Here is an 18247-nt window from a genome sequence, read left to right on the forward strand (position 1 = left end):
AAGAGCCCTGGAGAATATGAGCTTTGTGGAGGTTCAAGTAGTGTCTTAGGGACCACCAGGGCCCCAAACCTCACCAGAAATTCAACATAGTCTCACCCTAGAAAGGACTTTTAGGGGAGTTTCAGCATGGCTTGCCTTCGCTGTATGAGCCAGGTCTCACCGGAGGCTGGGTACTGAATGTGTACTTCAGTGTGAATGCTGTCTTACTGCCATATCACTGAAACCCACAAATTTGCTAAGGAACGTTCACAGCCTGTAAGCCTGTAGGGCAGTGGACGGTGCAAGCCTCCCTCCTGTATTTCTTGCTTATGAAAAACAATCCAAAATTATACACTAACCCTTAAACTGAGATTATTTGGGAGTTACATATGACATAATTTCAAACTATCATGGCAACTGCAAATTTTTTAAATGCCTTTTTAAAGGCTTATTGAATCTCTCTTCGTAATTAAGCCTTTCCTCAAAGAAGATTCGAAGCTTCCATTGTTTCTCTGAGCTAATAAAATATTCAGGACACCTTTCTTGTAAAATCAGGACATAGCAGGGTGACCCCACACACCATCACAATTTCTCAAGGTATTTCACCTTTCAATTAACCAAGACAGATCTGTGTTCATCACAGCAAGAAATTCTGCTTTTAATTGGATGCATGAGTAATACAGTGGCTAAAACGTAGAGTTATTGCCCTAGATTATTTACATTTGCAGTAACAGTTTCAACTCAATGTCTTCATGAAAATGTCAAATTTATTTCTGACGTAACAACACACATTCAATGGCTAATCATGTACTCATTAATATCTTGTGTTGCCATCATGTCATTATTGGGTCTAATAATACCTAATTGCAATAATAAATACCTAATTTTGGGGATTTATTTATTTTCTAATTAGACATTTTTCACATTTCTATTCTGTAATTATTCATGAGTAATTATTGTGAGTCACAAAATAGAATTATCGTTAAGCCTGTATAAACTGCAACCAGCTTCTTATTGAAAAGAGGAATTAAACTTTTCCCGCTTTATGTTCTAATTAACTTTTTTCTCTATTTTGTGGAATTGCTCGGAACGATGTTGAGGGAAAATGGAAAGTAGAGGCTGATAACTCAAGACATTTTCATAATTATGAACTTGCTGAAGGGAAGTTTGAAGAATCATATAATTGGGGTTGTATTCCCACCCCACCCCCACTCAGAACCAAATTAGCTTTTGCCAAAAGACTTTTGATTTGTCAGGCAGAGGCTTGGGGCTAGGCCACCTAAAGCCAAGCCAATTTTAAGGTACTGGGCAAATAGCAACAGCACAAAAGCCATCAGGATCTGGCTTTATCTCCTCCTCTTCCTCCGTCATCTCCTCACCGGCCATGAAAACATTACACACCGCCTACACAGAACTTCAGCTGTTTCTAATAAGCCTTTTCACTTCCCTGACTGTTTACACATTGTTCTTTCCTGGAATGACCTTTCTTTTTTTCAGCCTCAAGGACTCTTGCTTATCAATTCAGTTAACAATTTCTTCATGAAGATTTCCTGATGCCCTGATGGAAACCTTCTTCTATTCTTCTTACCTTATGAACTTATCTTTACCATTTCCACTTACCCCTAGATTTTTAAATATGGCATTTCTTGACTATTGAGAGGCTAAGAGAAAAATTACCAGGTGTACTCACAACTGCAAAGAAAAGATCTTTCCCTTCCCCCGCTGTTCCCGAAACCCGCCAGGGCGCGCCTGGTCGTAGTCTGACATAAAGGCGGGAACCAATCAATTTCTGCTGAATGGTTTGAAATAAAGGCGGGAACCAATCAAGTTCTGCTGAGCGTTCAAATTTAAATGTTAGCCTATAACAACTCTGTAACCTCAAAACAATCCCTAACTTGTTTGTGCCTGTCTATAAAAGAAGCTGTAAGATCCTTGCTCGGGGCCTCTTGCGTCACCGGCAACGAGTGCGCGGAGGACCGGGTTCGAACCTGCAATAAACGACCCTTGCCGCTTGGCTTTGGCTCTGGACTCTGGTGGTTTGCTTTCGGGGGGGTCTCTCGAATCGGGGCATATCACTATCTCTTCCACTAAACTGTGTCTCCTAGTAGAGGTTACAAGTGTATCTTGTTTTTAGCCTTGCTCTTGAAAGGGCAAGGGGCTTAACACTGCCCTCAGGCTTAACCAGTGAAGGTGGAATTGGTGGATAATTACTTCCTCAGAGGGTCCCCAGTAGGACTGAGCCCCAGTTGCCCGCAGGGGTAACCAGTTCAATAACGTGCCTTAGTCCTCTCTCATTCCCTATTTTATTTTCCCAATCCCCAATTCCTTTTCCCTGGTGTATCAGTTTTTATTGCTGCTGTAACCAATTACCACCAATTTAGCAGGTTAAAACAATACAGATTCACTCTGTTACCATCCTGGAGGTCAGAAATCCCAAATCAGTTTTACTGGCCTAAAGTCAACTTGTCGACAGGGCTGTTTTCCTCAGGAGACCCTAGGGGAAGATCTACTTCTATACCCTTTCTACCTTCTGGAGGCTGCCTGCATTCTGTGGCTCATGACCCTGCCTTGCATCCCTCCAACTTCTTGTTTCCATGATTATACCTCCTACTTCCCCCTTTGACCTTCTTGCCCCCTCTTAAAAGGACCCTTTTGATTATACTCAAAGCTCACCCAAATAATCCAGGACAGTCTCCCCATCTAAAGATCCTTAATTTAATCACACCTACAAAGTCCTCTGTTGCATAAGGTAACAGGTTCCGGGGACTGGGATGCAGATATCTCATTGTGGGGGATGGGGTGGGAGGTGGTGGTGTGTGTGGGCAGTTATTCAGCCTATTCCACCTGGAATCACTTCCAAAACTGATTTACTGCAAGTATGCTTGGATTTCAAGCCCTACATTTCCGGGGGAGAAACATTCAAGCTAAGACAGAATCCAAAGGAAATTAGAATAGCAAGACAGGAACAGTTGCTATTATTAAAAAGTGCAGATCAACAAGATGTGGCTTAGAAAGATAATACCAGGTTTGCAACGAAGAGGTCATTGGTAGACTTAGGACAGTTTCAAAGGGGAATTGCTAAATTGCAGTGGATTTAGAGTTAATTCTCAAAGTTGCCCAAAGATATAAATGTAAAAAGGGCTCAACATCATCCTGTTCCTGAGAAATCATGAGTATCTAGAATATAAAACCAGCTCGATGTTTTCACAGGAGACAGTAGTTATCGAGCTTAAACTTTGTTTTGTAAGAAAGGTGTTTCTTGGCCTAGTCAATCTCCCTCCTGACTACTGGGTGCTTTTATAACTCCCAATATTTTCTCTGTCCTCACATGCATCACCCTGTGACAACCTAGTTAGTACCTGGCTTCTGCCAGTGACTGAAGCCCTGTGATGGGAGATGTCATGTCCTTCTTGTTTGTTTTTCATCCTCAGCCCCTCATGTGATTCCTGCCACACCGTACATGATCAAGAAGTAGTTATTAAATAAAAGAAGGAGCCAGCACCATCTGTAACTGTGACTGAAATGAAATCACAGTGCATAGATTATGAGGCAGAGCTGAAAGGGAGCGGGGAGCCCTGCTTTTCAGGCTGAATGTATACACGGATCACCTGGGGGTGCCGCTAAAGTGCAGGTTCAGGTGTGTGAGGTGGGGGGGGGGCCTAGATTCTGCATGGTATATAAAGCTCCCCAAGGATGCTAGTCCCCCTGGTTCTCAGACACATATTTGAAGAGCTGAGTCTGATGGTTCTAAATCCTCTCTACATTTTGAAGCACCTTGGAAGCTTTAAAAGTGCATGCTAGTTCGGGAGCCCCGTGCACAGATTCTGATTTAACTGATGGGAAGTGGATCTCCGGTGTTCGTTTTTTGTTCTTTTGTTTTGTTTTTTAAGGTCCCGGGATAATTCTAGTGGGTAGCCATGGCTAAGGCACCACCAGTCTAGTCTATCTTCTGGTTTAGCAGGTGAAGAAACTGAGGCACAGAAAGGGTCAGCCAGGGGTCAAGGCCAAAGAGCAAGGACCTGTCAGCACGGGGAGTAGAATTCTGCCTGCTCACCGCCCCCCCGCTCGCAGCATTCCCGGCTGCACAAGGATTTCAGGAAAAATGGGGGAGACACGTTGGCATTGAGATACAGACTCCGTGATCCCGGGGAGGGGGAGCTGGAGAGAGATGACTCACATGTGAATCCCCTGCTGGCTCCCATTTTCATCCCCTTGGGCAGTGTGTAGGGAGGTATAACTGCATGAAGAGAGCATTGTCAAAGAAAATATGCCGGCTGATCTATTTTAGTTAAAACAGCTCTTTTCCCCCCAGGTACTGTGAGATTGCTTGTCTGTCAGGGTGTTGGCCTTGAGCAGGAGCTGGGCACCAGGGAAGGTGTTTTTAGTGGAGGGAGAAAATAGAAATAAAGAGGAGGGCTAAGCCGAGGCGCTGGGAGCAGAGAGAACGAGTGCTGTCTGCTCAGTGGCGAGCTCTTCAGTGCAAATATCTCTGGGCTAAGACCCTCTGCTTTCAGGGTGCCAGCCGAAATTAGCATTTCCCACATCCCAGGGTTTGTCTGTCGTTATCCATAGCGTCGTGCTATGTATCCAGCTCTTCTTAATTCTGTTATGAATGTACGCTCTTCTGAAAATGCAGGCTGCTCTCTGGGAGAAGTGGATGAATGTGAATAAAGAATAGCATGTGTGGGGGCGCCTGGGTGGCTCAGTCGGTTGAGCGGCCGACTTAGGCTCAGGTCATGATCTCATGGTCCGTGAGTTCGAGCCCCGCGTCGGGCTCTGTGCTCACAGCTCAGAGCCTGGAGCCTGTTTCAGATTCTGTGTCTCCCTCTCTCTGACCCTCCCCTGTTCATGCTCTGTCTCTCTCTGTCTCAAAAATAAATAAACGTTAAAAAAAAATTTTAAAAAAAATAGCATGTGTGGAATCCGGGTGTCAGGACCTGGGCACATCCCTCAGGAGCAGGGGCTGAGGTGGTGAACAAGGACCTGGGCAGCATCTGAGGGAAGTAAAAGGAAGATTTCTAGTGTCAGGGATGGCAGGGAGCGGGGAAAGAGGCTCTAACGAGGGGGTCAGGAGACCAGAGAATACATTTGGAAAAGTAAAATTGCCAGCTATCTGTGACAAGGAGGCTGAAGTTCCTCAAACTCGGTCAAAATTCTTAACCTGAGGAAGATGGCTTGTCCTCCAAGTCACTAACTGCTTGTCACAGTGGTCATAACCTTGGAGTGTGGACATCTTGCTGAAGTCTGTTTTTCTCAATAGTAGCTGTCCTGAATGTATCACTTTCTGACAGTGGTTCTCTTTATAGGATCTCCTATTCCAAAATGTTAATATACCTGTGAATCCCCTAAGGATTGTTTTTATAAGGCAGATTCCGATTCCCTGAGTCTGAAGTAAGGCCCAGACCTCTTACATGTCTAACAGGTTCTTCAGGTGACCCCAATGCTTCACTCAAAGCAGCAAGGTGATATTTTGGTTCAGCCCTGTTAGGCCACTGGTGTGGGATTGGGTACACCTGTGCTGTGCCGGGTGGTAGCGATAACTCAGGGACACGGCAAGAGGCACCTAACAGTTACAGGGCAAGACGGAGGTCTGCCTCTGTGGCACACTTTGCACAAAGGAACCATCCTTCTTGGCTTTTGGACACACTTTATCTTGACACACAGGGGCCTTCTTGAAATTGAAGCTCAGAAAGGACAAGAGCCTCTGGTCTTGTGCACAACTTTCCCTTCCCACACTCAAAAACACCACGAAGACCTTAATGTTCCCCTCAGCTGTATTAAATTTTAGGCAGGCTTCTTGACCCTAGGCCCCGACCTCCCTTTTCTTAGAACAGTTACTCACAAAACTTACAATTGTAAATTTTTTCTCTGCCCTTCGAGATGGGAATCTTTTTAAAAGCCTCTTTCCAATTTTACCACCCAAGAGTGTTTTTCTCAAGGACCTGGGTGCCATTTCTTTGAAACGTGAACATCAAGGGAAATAGCACGTCTATTTCCCAGTTTCTGTTTGGGAAGATGGGGTGACTAACATAGTGGGGGCATGACTTCCTCCAAGTTGTAAAGCTACCTTCTGTGATGAAGACACAAGAAGTCTTATTTTTCTTTTGGATAAGACCAATTAGCAAACAAAAGTGGCCCAGAATCCTCCCTACCCCAACTCTGAAAATCTCTCCTGGCCTTTGTTTCAGCAGAATTGAGTTCAGACTGCATTCTGGTCTGCCTTCTCCTACAGCCCTGAGTAAAATCTTCCTTCTTTGCTTGTTTAATTTGGTCCAGTGCGATCTTTGCTTGTTGAAAACACACAGTTTAAATTTTTGTGCAAACATATGTAATATGTCCTTATGCGTGTACATATTTTCTGGGAAAACTGAACCTCGGGGAAGGTACATAATTGTCCACTTGTCCCAGTTCTCAGAGCTTTGGTGACAGTCTTCCATATGTGTGCTATTTTCTCCTGGTTTTGTTCTTCCCAAGACCTGAATGTAAGGTGTTCTGGCCACTGACTCTATCCACTATTCAGTGATGGCAACTTGGAGAAAGATAGTGGAACTATTAACATACTTCAAAGAGTTTATATTAAATTCCAAAATTATGTATACTAAGACCATGTTTTCAAATTAGGAGACAATGAAATTGCAAACACAGTTCATTCCTCTAACCCTTCACCAACTATTTTATGCATTTGGTGAGCATTTGCCTTTTTCTGTGTTCCTGATGAGGTTTTTTGGGGGGACAGTGGGGTTCACGGGGTCCAGAGACGACGACCAAGAAATAATTCTTGAAGACCTCTTTGGTGCAAAAAAGTGATTTTATTGAAGCACAGGGACAGGACCCGTGGGCAGGAAGAGCTGCCCTGGGACCATGAGGAGAGACTGGCTATATACTATGGGGTTGGGGGAGGTAAAGTCCAGGGGAAGTTTCTAGTGAGATTTTCATATGCTAAAGAAGACTCACAAGACTTTGGAGGCCTGGCTGTTGTCAAGCTAGGGTTGTTCCCCCCACCCCACCCCCGCTAGCAAGGCATTAGTATTAAGACAAAGGGAGTTTCAGGAGAAATGTTTTACTCAGCCTGCCTCAAGTATTTTCAATGGGCTGTGGGTTATAAGGAAATTTAGTTCTTTCTGCCTTTGTTTCCCACATCCCCATTGAGGGGTGATGGAGACCTAGGTCCCCGAAGGACTATGATCTCTATCAGTTAACCATTTGTTTTTTTCCCCTTTCCTTTGTTCTTGGGCAGCCAGGAGTGCCTGAGGAATATCACACTATCCGACCTGGGAGGGGGGTGGGGTTTGCATTCGGTCAGCTAGCCTTATGCTCCCTCATCATTCCCACTTATCTTTGTCACCTGAAAGAGCCCTTTAGTTGGTCTAAAGGGAACTCGGGAAATGATTCTTGGAAGAATCTGAGGAAACTGAACAGTGTGGAGATACACTCAGTTGTGTGAGGGGACATACAGGAGTTCATCAAGGTATGTTGGAGAAATGAAAAGTGAAAGAAAAAAAAAGTAAGTTTGACTTAAAGAAGGAATGTTTGTGAATCAGTATCCACACTGATTATATATGTATCTGAAAGTAGCATCTAGAAATGATTAGGTGATAAGGATCAAAATAGCTACAACAAATGTGCCTTTGGGGAAGGCAGACATAGTAACATAGGGAAATGTATCTCTATATGTAACAACTCATAGGCAAATGTACAGGACCTCGCATGCCTGGCAGAAGGACAGATGACCACTGCCCACATTAAGAGAGCTGTTTAAAACCCTTCAAAACAAACAACTGAAATGTCAACACACTTTCAAAAAAGATTTTTAATGATGCAAATTCCAAATTGCCCCCTGACTTGCTCTAAGCAGAATAAACAAAGCAATAAACCCATTAGCATGTACTTGTGAGACATTTAGGTTTTAAGAGCCTTGCTCTGATGACTATGAAAATAGAGCTAGTTCCCACTTGGGAAGGGCTTTTGTTATTCTGTTTAGTTTAAATCACAGCTAACAATCCTACCTGCTTTGAAAGAATGGCAATTATTCCCTGCCTTCCAGTAGGACCCAAGCTTCTCCGAGTAAAAATGTTTAAGTGCTTATCTGCAAACGGGCGGATAACTATTTGTGAAAGGCAACATGTGTCCCTTCAATGTACACAGGCATGCGTAGCTTCGCTGTTCGTTTTGCTCTTCTCCTTTCAACTATCAGAGATTCAGAGAATAAGGGTACCATCTCCTCTAAACTCCAGATAAAATCTGTTGATATTTCCAGAGAATTTCAATCCTACCACCAAGAAAAGGTTTGGATTGCCCCATCCTCTTCAGTCTGGATGTCAAGCAGACTTCTGTCGCCCTTCTGCAGCCAAGATGTATCTAAACGGAGAAGTTGAAGGAATCATTTTCTACTTTCTGAAGGGAGTCAGACACTGTATCTATGACCATCCTTTTATGATAGGAGAAGATAGGATTCAGTAGCCAGAGAAGGAAAGATTAGGACCAGAGGTCCCTGGGTGGGGAAAGAGATTTTGGAACCATGCTGGGAGTGTCTGACCACAGCAAACTCCTTCAGGCATAAGGTTCCCCATAAGAATGTAACAGACCCCACCTACGCCCCCTCAGGAATTTGGCAAAAGACCTAAGTATGGTCATAGACCACCCCTGTGCAATGGAAACGAGCCAATCAGCCAATCAATAACACCCAGAGCTACCAAACCAAAAAGGTAAAACCTGAGAAGGAACAAGGGGGAAGGGAAGGGAGAGGGCTGACCAGAACCTTATAAAACAAGGAGCCTTGCTTATAGCCCTCAGGCATTCACTTTTGAACATCCCCCCTCCCCGTTTGTAAAGAGAGCTTTCCTACTATTTTTCCTCTTTAACCTTATACTCTAATAAACTTATGCCTGCTGCTCATTTTGCATCCACCTCTTCATTTTTCAAAGTGGTGAGACAACGAATTATGGTAAAAAAAATCCTGCAACGCTTTTATCAATGACTCAACCATGCATGGAAAAGAGGAGTTTGAATGAATACATCCATCGATACTATCAAGTGCTTTGGGAAACTGGAAGTACACTGTAATGACAAGGTTGGGGCAAGCCCCAGTTTCCTCTTTTGTATCTGCAGGAGCCTAACCCCTCCTGAAGTAAGGACACTGAAGGGACCCCATGAATGACTGTCTTGGCTGCCTCTGCTCTTGCTAGGAGCTGCACCCCCACCTCACACAAGCCTTCTGGTAGTGATAACGTATGTCTTCCTTGTAAAGGTCAAGGAGTTCACCATTTCTCTGGAGGCTTCCAGCACAATAGATAACATCTAAGGAGCAGCTGGGCAGGTCTTCCTGTAAGTTCTCCAAGACCACCGACTCTAGAAACCTCCAGGGCATAAGTGAATTTACGGCAGACACCTGAGCGCTCATCCTTATTTTGAGCAGATCTAGGACACCTGAGAGAACACGTGCACCAGACCTCTGCCCTCAATAAAAACCCTGGACCCTGAGCAAAGACGAGGCTTATTCTTTTCTCCTTTCTGAGTGTCTGGGACGCTCTGTCTGTATCTGCACTCACTCTCTGTATCTTCAATAAGCTCTGCTCTCAGTTCTTCTCAGTTCGCTTTTGGTTTCCATCCTACATGAAGCCAAGGACCCTCTTGCCTGGTCCTGTGGGACCCTCTCTGGGTCCTCGCACCTGGGCAGCTTACATGATGACTTTACTGAATCACTGCAGAAATAGAATGAGACGTAGGGTCTGGAGCTCTCAGCACGTTGCCTAGCACGTGGTTAAGTGCTCAATCAATGAAAGTTGTAAACGCAAAGCAGACTTTCTCCTGCATCATTTAGGACTAGTGCCAAACTGTGGCCTTGCCTCAACACACTTAAATTAAGTGTGAACTCTGTTGTCCTTTGGCTTTCTGGTTTTACAACCCTCCTTGGATTGGCTCTAGCATAACCATGAGATTCCAGGGTGAAAAGCTTCTAGAAATGACACACCCTTGAGGGCAAAAAGAGTCAGTTATCATAATCATCCTTGTCAGCACAGCAGGATCCCTGTCTCACACATCTGCCTGAGTGCAATGCTCAGGACAGCATTAGACAAGTATCATTTTGTCAATTAACCTTTTTCCATTCTTAGTTTATTAGGGCCTAAGCAAATGCATTTACTAAACTGCGAGGGGCTTTTATTTTCTGACACCATACTTGCAGCTTTACACACAGCCCACCTGCACTTTCCCCTCACAGCAGACTCAGTTGCACCTCTGTGGCAAATTGGATAACCCTGTGTCATGCTGCATATAGAAACCATTTTAATTTATGGAAGGCCTCGGTTTATGTGACATAAAGAGCAGTGGATGTCATGGTGTTTCACTCTGCTTTTCGTATCCAGCGGGTGTGAGAAAGCAGAGGATGTAGGTGTTGCCTGCCCCTACATCGGTGACTGGTTATTCCTCTCCACCTGTAACCCCCTTGGCCCTCCTACTGGGGACGGAGACAGGTGCCATGATACACACGTCTCCAGTGCTACCTGACATAAAAAGTAAAGCAAATTGTAATCTCCTGCCGGTTTCTTCTATCTCAACACGAACCCCACCACCTTCAGTGTTCTAAGGAATATGTAATAACAGGTGTCATTTTGCCAGTCCCTAACTGGGCCAAGTTGTGCCCAGTGCTTCTCATTTACCATTGCCTTTTAATTTCCCAATAACCTTATGAGGTAGGTGTTATTACTTCTGTTTTACAGATGAGGAAACTATTAACAAGTACTATTACTAGCCAGTCATCAAGCCAAGGTTGGAGCCAGGTTGCCCTAACCAATATAGACCACATACTTCCAATTCATGCAGTAGCTTGGATCCTAACTCCCATCTTATAACAATACAAGTAAGAAGCGTGATCCTTCCACTAAATAACCTGAATTTTAATTATATGTGATACCAACTAAGAACTAAAGCCATAGCTAATAAAAATAATTAAGAATAAGTCTGGTTGCAGCATGGTATTGGCACAAAAACAGACACATAGACCAATGGAATGGAATAGAAACCCCAGAACTAGACCCACAGAAGTATGGCCAACTACTATTTGACAAAGCGGGAAAGAATATCCAATGGAAAAAAGACAGTCTTTTTAACAAATGGTGTTGGGAGAACTGGACAGCAACATGCAGAAGGATGAAACTAGACCACCTTCTTACACCATTCACAAAAACAAACTGAAAATGGATAAAGGACCCGAACGTGAGACAGGAAACCATCAAAACCCTAGAGGAGAAAGCAGGAAAAGACCTCTCTGACCTCAGCCGCAGCAATTTCTTACTTGACTCATCTCCAAAGGCAAGGGAATTAAAAGCAAAAATGAACTATTGGGACCTCATGAAGATAAAAAGCTTCTGCACTGCAAAGGAAACAACCAACAAAACTAAAAGGCAACTGACGGAATGGGAAAAGATATTTGCAAATGACATATCGGACAAAGGGCTAGTATCCAAAATCTATAAAGAACTCACCAAACTCCACACCCGAAAAACAAATAATCCAGCCAAGAAATGGGCAGAAAATATGAATAGACACTTCTATAAATAAGACATCCAGATGGCCAACAGGCACATGAAAAGATGCTCAATGTCCTTCCTCATCAGGGAAATACAAATCAAAACCACACTCAGTTATCACCTCATGCCTTCCAGAGTGGCTAAAATGAACAAATCAGGAGACTGTAGATGCTGGAGAGGATGTGGAGAAATGGGAACCCTCTTGCACTGTTGGTGGGAATGCAAACTGGTGCAGCCACTCTGGAAAACAGTGTGGAGGTTCCTCAAAAAATTAAAAATAAACCTACCCTATGACCCAGCAATAGCACTGCTAGGAATTTACCCAAGGGATACAGGAGTACTGATGCATAAGGGCACTTGTACCCCAATGTTTATAGCAGCACTCTCAACAATAGCCAGATTATGGAAAGAGCCTAAATGTCCATCAACTGATGAATGGAAAAAGGAATTATGGTTTATATATACAATGGAGTACTACGTGGCAATGAGAAAGAATGAAATATGGCCTTTTGTAGTAATATGGATGGAACTGGAGAGTGTTATGCTAAGTGAAATAAGCCATACAGAGAAAGACAGATACCATATGTTTTCACTCTTATGTGGATTTTGAGAAACTTAACAGAAGACCATGGGGGAAGGGAAGGAAAAAAAATGTTAGAGAGGGAGGGAGCCAAACTATAAGAGACTCTTGAAAACTGAGAACAAACTGAGGGTTGATGGGGGGTGGGAGGGAGGGAAGGGTGGGTGATGGGTATTGAGGAGGGCACCTTTTGGGATGAGCACTGGGTGTTGTATGGAAACCAACTTGACAATAAATTTCATTAAAAAAAAATAAGTCTGGTTGTACTTTCACTCTTTGGGAGTGAATGGCAGTACTGAGTGTGATGCTAAAATCTGCAAATTTTCTTATGGCACTTGCTTACTCAGATAAGGAAGTTGAAATTATTTACCTGTGATTAATCTAAGAGGAAAACAAGTTTGAATTCAAGCAAGCAAATAGTCGCTAATTCAGTCTTCTCGTTACAAAACGTGGCATCCGCTGGAAATTCCTCTCCAGCCCGGTACAAGCAGAAGGCCCCATCTCTCCTGTTTCTCCTTTCCCTTCTCTCTACTGGAACTCCCCCATCCCATGATGAGGGAGGCTCCTCATCCCCTTCTGTTTCCTTCCTTCTCCGTGGCTTGGCACTCAGATCCTCTGTCTGCTGCTGTGGCCGCACTGCAATCCTTGTGTCTTCTCCTCCCTAGCCCTGTCTCCCACATTATCACTGTAGCTTTTCTCCCCTTCCCTGCTGTCATATGCATCCTCGGGCAGTCTTACCCTCCTGCTGCTGTGGAGTGGCTTCTTTCCTTCTCTCCTTCTATTTATATCACTGTGGAATGAGAGGCTCGATTTGAAATCATAAACTCTGATAAAGTCTGGAAAGAAAGCACACACAGGCATTAAAAAGAGACTTTCCTATTTCTTAATTAAAAAAATAAGTCCATCACTGAGAATTTGAGAAAATTAAGTGTGCTGTTGCAGAAACACACACACACATACACAAAAAATATACACAAAATGATGGTCTGCAGGCTTCTTGCTCTTCTCATAGTTTCGGAACAATAGTTAACAAATGAATCTCCCTCATCAGTGTTGACCTCGCCAGTGATTCTAGTAAGATGAACAAGGAGAAGGCATTTAATTTGAGGTCCATAAGGAAAAAAACCCCACGAAAACATGAATGTTTGCCAAATAGACACAATCAGAAGGAACAAGATTGGAAGAAGTATAAAGCCTGGAGAGTAAACATGAGAACTAGGGGAAAAAGAGTTCTTTTAATCCTAGCTTTGGGTGTTACTGCAAAAGATTCTAATCATCAAGTTATCATTATTAGTATTATTATTGTTATTACCGATAATAAACATGTGTTGGCTGCCAACAGGATGCCAGGCGCTGCACAAGAGAGAATTAGAGTCTGTCCCTGCAGTGCAGGCTTACAACAGATTATAATTGCAATAGAAAAGCATATTAATAGAAACTCAATATTTTATTAGAAAAATAGCATTGTTTCTCTCCTCTCTCTGGGCTTCCTACCACCAAATAGAATACTGACTCTAAGCATGATGGTTCCTGGTCATAAAACCAATAAATCTCCCACCAAGAATTCACCCTCTGCAGTTTCCCAACATTGAACACTTTGCTTCTGTTTTTATATGATCCAGTGGAGTCATCCTACATCTGTTCAGTTTGCTACCCTCTGGACCAAGTAGGTTCTCTGATTTAGGTCAAGTTAACGGATTTTACAACCGTCATCTCAAGCAGTGGTTTTCAGACCACTGCTTCCAGCTCGTTAGTGGGTCTTGGAACCCATTTAGAGGCTCACACCACATTTCTAATAAACGTGAAAGAATGTAAAAGAATAGAACGGAGCGGGGGGGAAGCCAAATGTAAAATATTTAGTAAGAGTGGTTTTTTTTCCTGAAACTTATGTTTCACTTTTATATGTGTATGTGCGTCTATTTAATGGGTTGTAAAATTAAATTATTTATTGCCATTGCTCACAATCAAAAAGGTTGAAAAAGCACAAAAGGTATGGAGATATACTTTTCACTTAATCCGAAGTTCAGGTTACCACCCAAACTGTGAACATGGCAGACCATGAACATAATTTTTGAGAGAATCCAATCATTTGTTGTACCTTAAAATCAGCTAATATTTATTGTGGTTACAATAACCTCACATCTCAGAATTAATGCTAATCTCAACTATTCCTTTCCATTACCATGATAAATACATCCAGACTTGTTAGACCCCAAGTCCTGACTATTGGTTTATAAAAGATACTTACTATAGGATGTCATTTATAAAGCAGTCCATTTATTCTGTATTTTCCCTGGATGTCCTAGGCTCTTCTCTCCCATACCACTTGTTGATGACTCCACTGGAATGACCGTTTCCTCCTAATGTATACCTTGCTAAACCTACAGTACAGCTTACTTCTCCCCACCCCTACCCCCTGCAAAAGAGAAAGCTTTCCAAACTCAGTTCTAGAATTTAGCCATGTGATTAATATATTACAGTTCGCACCTGCCTCCAGCAGATAAGTGACATCATTTATCATATCTTCTTGTTAAGCATGTTTTCCCTTTGCTTTTATTCTAGCTAGACTTCCTATGCTTTTCCTGTACTTATATTATTACATCTTTTTAAGTCTGTAGAAGCTAAAGACTAGGTTATATGCTTTCACACACTTTCTTCTGATTTTAAATTGAAGCCAAGCAAAAATATTTGAACTGGAGGTGGGGAGGAGGCATGACTGAATTATCAAGACTATCTTGCAGTGAAGACTCTGTGGGAGACTGAAGGAGCTGGGATAGCAAAATATGTAGCAAGTACCATTAACATGGAGAGGCTTGCCCGGTGATGTTTCAAACAAAGACAAACACTGCTTTGGGAGAGCTTTTACAGATCCACAATTCCAGGGATGCTTCTAATTGTTCTGTTCATACTAACGAGACATTTTCTACTGCTCATGGAACATACTCTGACAGTTTTATATTCCAAGCTCCTTCCAACGTTGACCATAAATACAAAATATAGAATTATATTCCTGCTTAGAAGAAAGCTTATCATTGATAAATTTATTTGCTTGTAATTTTTACTCTCACCAACAGTCAAAAGGACATGAGGGTGGATGTAAGGGCAGTTTAAAATGCAACACAAGATAAGGTACTGAAGGGTAAAAAGAGAACAAAGTTCTTCTCATACAAGAAGGGGGAAGAGATGCTCTTAGTGACTCGAGTTGAGCCAATTACAACACTTAGAATAATACATTTGGATGTAAATTTTCTGGAAGCTATGATAAAAAAAGGAAAATATAAAAGTCATCTGAATGGATATAATCTTTCTTGGAATTGAACCCAAATAGAAATATACCATATTTTCCTTGTTTAAAAACATTGAATGTGGCCTAGGTTTCCCCTGCATCTGGTTATGGCCCTGCCTCCAACTTTCGTATTGCCCTGGACAAGTCATTTCACCTTTAAATTCTCTCTATGGTAAGGGGCCATAGAGATGGGAGCTTGGAACTAGAGAATTGGTAGGATCCTTTTAAGAATTAAAATCCAAATTCTATGACATGGATAGATTTGAACAAATAGGGAGCTTTTAAGCCAAGAGTGGTATTAACCACTAAACAATACAGAAGTTGAAAAATAGCGTTTTTTGTAAAATTAGCCAATTGTTATTTTTCCTTATGGAAATAGCAGAGTCATCCATCCTTTCATGTGCGATTCCAAAACCCGTTGTTTAATTTCAACATCTGTCCCTCCCTTGCATTTACCCACATGTTTCTCTTCCCACCGCCACTAAGCTTTGCACAGCCCCTATCTTTTGTCTCCGTGCCTCCAGCTTTAGCCCCCTCACTCGCTGTCACACTGCCACAACAGGGATTTCTATAAGGTGAATACTTTTCATAGTACTCCTCAGTGACTACTCAGCATCTGCAAGATAGAGTCCAAACTCCTTAACTCCCCATGCAGAGCCCCCATGACTTTGACCCTGCTCATGTGTCTAGGTTTACATGTCTGCACATCCCCTTGAGTTCTAATGCTTTATCCAGCCATTCAAAACTACTCACTGATCCCCCAAGGACCCCGTCTTCATGCCTTTGCATATCCTGTTTCCTCCCCTAAATATTTTTATTTTCCTATCTCACTTCCTCAGTTCACTTGGCAAAAGCTTCTGTAAATTTTAAGATCCTATTAAATTGTCCCTTTAGGAAATCCTAACTGGCATTCTCTTCTCTAGGATTTAACAACTCTTTTCCTCCACAAGTTCTATCATAACACTTATGACATCTTATTGCTTAGATGTCTGTTTTTCCCTCCTAGATCTTTACCACCGGGAAGCAGGAAACATTGCCTGTTTTTATCCCTGGCATTCAAGGAATGTTTATGGAATGTTGGGTCCTCTCCCTAATGTCTAATTCCTGGAACACTGAACAAAACCCTTCTTTGTCTCTTTTCCATGATTCCTCATTTCAGTCTATTCCCATATTAACTCCTCTCAAAATGACGTCTTTTGTTCTCCTTCCCCTACTCAGTGGTGCTGTTAGCCAGGACAGCCTGGGTAATTTAATAGCTTACTTCACTTCACCTTCTTTACACTTATTTCTTTAACTGACTCATCCATATTCTGTCCTACTCCATATATTTCTCATTGCCAGATTCCTCTTAGCGGTTTTTTGTGTGTGTGTCTATTAAATCCTTTGCTCATTTCTGGCACTCCATAAATACTAAATGTGCTTGTTGAAAAGCGGTAATGTTTGCTGAATTGATTTTTGCTGTCAGGTCAAATCTAGAAGTATCTTCTTAAAAAACAGAAAGGAGGCAGGGTAGCACAGTAGATATCAAAGGCAGCAGAGGAGAGCAGAGTGGTTAATGGTCTTGGATCCATAGACCGGTGGTCCTTGTTGGAGCCCTGCCTCCAGTCCTAACCCTCTGGATGACCTTGGGCAAGCAGCTTAACTTCTGAATTGGCTTGCTCCTTCGTGAAAGGGAAAAATCACACCTACATGTTTGCATTATTGTGAGGACTAAATAAGATAACTCAGCAGAATGTATAGCCAACAGCAAACAATAAACAAATGACAGTTGTTACAATTACTAGTGATTACTTATTACTATCAACTATTATTACTATTATTATTATTGATTCCACACACTTCTGGCGCAACATTGAAGAATAAATATCCGGGGACTATTTCTTCCCCTTTGGGTTTGAGGTGTGGTTCAAAGTGTGTTTGCAAAACTGGTTTTTGTTTGTTTGTTTGTTTGTTTGTTTGTTTTTTTAATTTATTTTTGGGACAGAGAGAGACAGAGCATGAACGGGGGAGGGGCAGAGAGAGAGGGAGACACAGAATCGGAAACAGGCTCCAGGCTCCGAGCCATCAGCCCAGAGCCTGACGCGGGGCTCGAACTCACGGACCGCGAGATCGTGACCTGGCTGAAGTCGGACGCTTAACCGACTGCGCCACCCAGGCGCCCCAAAACTGGTTTTTATTTTTAATATTAAAAGCTTCACTGAAGATCTTTGCTGTCCATTTGTTTTTTAACCAGGGCTCATCCTAGTAGATTATTATTCCACAGTGATTCCATCTGGAGTGGATGTTGAGCCCAACCCAGCATCAGAAGCTCCTGTGTGATCCTGAGACCGAAAAGCTACCCTCTGGAGACACTGTGACAAACCGGAAAGTGGCGGCAGATTTTCTGACTGGCTTTTCCAGGGTCGTTCCATTATTGTTGTGGTTGTTGTTTTTATGATTATTCCCCTTTTCTCCTTTTCAACAAAGAGCTGAGAACCACTGAAAAACAAGAAAAGGACCCAGTAGCTTCAATAATGTGATTAAGTGTCACTGGCAGCAGGAATTTGCACAAACTCACTGCCGACCCAGGTAACAGCTCATGACTTCATTTTGGACAAAGGAAATCACTCTCTTTGATGAACACTTTGGGATGATTTTCAGCTTCTGATATTCTCTTCCTTTTTAGACAGCTACTGTCACAAAAGCCTGTAGGGAGAGCTAAAGCTTCGCCTATTTACAATAACCACATGCTGACTCTCTATTTAATTTTAAAAAACAAAACCAGAGCTCCAAATCACTCTCATATTTAATATTTTGTCTTAAAATAGCTCTCTATTTTATTTTGCTTTTAAAAATTAAAACATAGCTTTATATAACGGGTAGTAGGCAAAAAAG

The sequence above is a fragment of the Panthera tigris genome, chromosome C1 (assembly GCF_018350195.1).
Source record: "Panthera tigris isolate Pti1 chromosome C1, P.tigris_Pti1_mat1.1, whole genome shotgun sequence".
In the NCBI taxonomy this organism is placed as follows: domain Eukaryota; kingdom Metazoa; phylum Chordata; class Mammalia; order Carnivora; family Felidae; genus Panthera; species Panthera tigris.